Below are 4145 nucleotides of genomic sequence, written 5' to 3' on the forward strand. Positions count from 1 at the left end.
ATTGCACAACACACACTTGTTCACGCCAAAACAGTCATTTGCACTCACAAGCACGGACACACACACACACGCACACACACACACACGCACACTCACACTCTGATGCATTCGCACACAATTGCGCAACACACACTTGCTCACCCCAAAACAGTCGGATGCACTCACAAGCACGTACACACGCACGCACACGCACACGCACACACACACGCGCACACACACACACGCGCACACGCACACACACACACACACACACACACACACACACACACACACACACACACACACACACACACATTCTGACACAGATGTAAGTATATTTTACTCAGGATCAGATTGGTGACAGCAAATAATACTGGTGGTAAGTGGGAGGCAAAAGAATCATGAAACGGTGCTTTATGTGCATAAAGTGGCTTAAGTTTTTTCCCTTTAATTTCTTTATTTATTTTTACAGTACAGTAAAGTACATTAAGTACATTTCAGTTGTGTTGTACTTTTACATTCTACATTTCATCTTTCTTTCAAATGTCGATCTCGGTCCTTTTTTTTTAAACTTTAGCGCAATACATTTGACTTCAAAAAATTAAGGCATTTGTTTTGATTTCCCTGGAATATTTTTAAAAGCAGGGCAGTACATTTGAGTACAGTTCAGTTTTATTTAACAGCGGTAAAATGCACTTTTATTTAATCAGTTTTTTTTTTGCGGCACAATTGTTTTCAAATTTGACTTTTGTGGTCTAAATGTTAATGTTGTCATTTAAGTAAAAATTTGTTTGAATTTTGCGATGTTCAAGTGCAATTTTAACATTCAAACTCGGCATCATTTTACCAGAGTACGTTTTAGCAATAACAATGTGACTTTCACGTTGGCCACGACTTTGAGAGCCAACTCCTTTTTCGCGGTGACACTTGCTCACAAAAAGTTTGACAAGCACTGACTTGAATCCCAACCTCTTCATTCACGTTACCAAATTAGCGCAACCCTTTTTCACAACCGCTGCAAATATTCGCTCCATTTTTTTTTTTTAAACCCTTTCAGGGACAGCGGTCACTACAGTGGCCAGCTTTTTATGTGATCAGGTTCCAGGGTGCATGAAAGGGTTCAGGCTCTATTGAACGATCACAAAAATGTAATGTGGCGTAAAAATGCAAATGAGGGTGACACAGTCCGAGCACCAAACATGTAAAACATGCTCAGGTCAAAGGTTAACGTCTCTCACTTTCATAGCACAGCCCCTCCAAGTAGTATCGGGCTTTTCTCTTAAGGTAATACCAACATGGGTCGAGTGGTCCTCTATTGCCGCAATAATGACCTGAAATGTGGAGAGCGGTGACAGAGAGTCTATTGAGGTGGGTCTTTCAGTCCCCCCAACCCTCCCAATTCATGTAAAATGTCAATGCATTTTCCAACAGACACTTACGAGGGGCTCAGCAGACCCTCAAGTGTTCAGGAAGAAAATAACCTTTCGCAGAGACGCCAGCCGCCTCTAATGATTTAACCAAATAGCTTTGACATTTTACAGGACGAGATTCGGGTGGTGGTGGCAGTGTTGGAGGTGGGGGTCATCTGTAGACACTCTGAGTTTACTTATGCCTTCAAGCAAACGGCACCAAAAAAAAAAAAAAAAAAAAAAAATGATGGCGTGAAAGGCCACACAGGGTGAAATGAAGTAACTTATCTGGCTTCTTTGGGTTTTAGTTACCGGTGTGGAATTTTTTTTTTTCCCCCCTCCTCCCTGAAGAAACTTATCTTTTGATGTTTGGTCGCTTTCTGCCGCGGAGCGAGATGGGAGGGAGTGATTCCTCTGCACAGTGGGGGCTCAGGGCTGGTACAACGATTGTTTGTCCAAGATACGGGCTGTTTTCATTCCTCCCTGCCCACTAATTCATTTATTATTGCACACAAGAAATGTGCTTGGGAAAGGGGGGGGGGGGGTTGCACAGTTTTATTTTCTTTCCTTTTAATTTAAAAGTGTTGCAATTCTGACATTTTGGGCTTTTTTTTTCTGTGGTCATCGTAAAGTGAAGTAACGTAGTGATCGTTTGGGGTTTTGAGAACACTTGAACAACCACCACGATGGGAACAAAATCTTGTGCCAAAAGGAGTGATTCAAATAATGATACAATACAATATATATAAAAGATTATTTTCCAATTATAAAATGTCATTTCGGGAGACATCGAACGAGGAATTCAAAAAACATGGAATCATGTGGGAGGATATGAAATTGAATTCAATCAAATGATGTGGAATGAGGTCGAATGATAGGAAATAAAAGTGAAAGATTTGCAGTGCTTTGGAATAATAATAAAATATGTGAAATGATAGTGAAAAGTGTGCAAAAGATGGAATTTTTGGTCAATGGGAATTTTCAGAAGAGGAAATATAACTTGTCTGAACTGGTTTCAACGAGTTACGTGTGCTATAGATCAGGCAGCCAAGCGAGAGAGCGAGAGGTCACAGCGATCCAACGGTTTAGTTTAAGTCACCTCTGGAATTATTGGTACCAAAGAGGCCTATTCTAACTCTGCGAACTGCTGCTGGTTGTAAATTGAGTTGTGTCACCTGCCGCTGTGCGTGCATAAACTTGGAAGTCGGGTTCACTTGTATCTCAAGGCACCATTGTTTAGCGTCTTTGCTCTTGGTCCATCCATCCATTTTCCGATTTGCTTATCCTCACAAGGTGCTGGAGCCTATCCCAGGGAGGCCGGAGCTGGAATTGAACCCGGTACCTCTGTACTGTGAGGTCGACGCGCTAACTGGGCTGCTATCTTTGCTATTGCTAAAATAGAAAATCTAGGGGTGACTTTTGTTTTGTGACAATTTTGTTTGGTGGCGTGCCGTGCGACTTTTCAAACTGAAAAAAAAAGAAGTGCCTCGGCTCAATAAAGGTTGGGAAGCACTGCTTGCTGTACATGTCAGAAAAGGAGGCCTCTGTGTTAACGAGACGCTAGTCGGCACCCCCTCTCATCTTTAATTTCCTGCCGTGTCGCGGGAAGACAAAGATCAAACGGAGGACAAAGTGACACTCCTCGGAGGAGAGAGGAGAACAACCCCCCCCCCTCCTCCAGCCCCCCCACCCTCCCAGTCACTCCCCAACCAGACACCATTTCCCTCGACTTCCTCTCCTCCCTTTAAAAGCAAAAAAACTTATCAAAGCTATTTGTCTGAACGACAGCCGTTGATCCCGCGTTACTGATTAGCGATGGACCCGGGAACCATTTGTATACCGGCAACTTGAATTCTGTCATTGACGGATACGCCGTCACTCTCCGCCGTTTAATGTCCCGTGACGGCAACCGCCGATCCGTCAGCCGCCGCATAAGCCGCTTTTAATTTGGATTTTGACTTCCTCGGGTGTCTCCTGCTCGCCGTTCGCCCCTCAGAAAAAAAAAAAAAGAAAAAAAAACTTTGATGGGCAATCTGCAGCATCCACGTCAATCAAACATCTGTTCGGTATCGGGTCGTCCATGGCTGCACCGGCTGACCTCGGCGTGACCCACGCGATAAGCGGTGAGGCGGGGAAACGGGGGCGAGCCGTTTACGCTTGCTGAAGCCACCTTGGAGAAGGGCGAGCCCATCACACATTAGCGCTGATTGTCCATTTTGGATTCGACGTACTCAATGTTTGATTTTCTCCTTTTTCACTGCGCGCGCCGCACACAAGGGGGCGGTGGGCGTGTTGGGGGGGAGTATGGAGGGTGGGGGGGTGAAGGGGAGGTGAAATTTCTCCCTTCCAAATGGATTGCAATTTCCCCCCATTTAGCACCTGAGGGTAATTAGCTTGAGGAGAGTGCAGAGTGAGAAACACGTTCATGGAACATTAACTCTCGCACATTCTCCAGTTGCAGGGAATTAATAGGAAAGATTAAAGTTTAAAGAGAGCAAATGCCATTAGCTCGCAAAAGCTCCTTCTTGGGGGGGCTGCATCCCAGCAGCCATAATCCGACGCTGCTTTTAAAGTGGCGCTAAAAAAAAAAAAAAAAAAAAAAAAAAAAATGGCGGCCGTTTCCCTCAACTTGCACGTATGTGTTTGAGATTTGGAGCATGATGAGATTTGTGATTGGATGATCAAGGATGAGGTGACGGAACGTTTCGCCTACAAATGTCATGTTCCTGTTCTTGTGTGTCTCCAGCAGGTGGCAGA

This window comes from Hippocampus comes, unplaced genomic scaffold (genome assembly GCF_001891065.2).
Source record: "Hippocampus comes isolate QL1 unplaced genomic scaffold, H_comes_QL1_v1.1 scaffold64, whole genome shotgun sequence".
Lineage (NCBI taxonomy): Eukaryota > Metazoa > Chordata > Actinopteri > Syngnathiformes > Syngnathidae > Hippocampus > Hippocampus comes.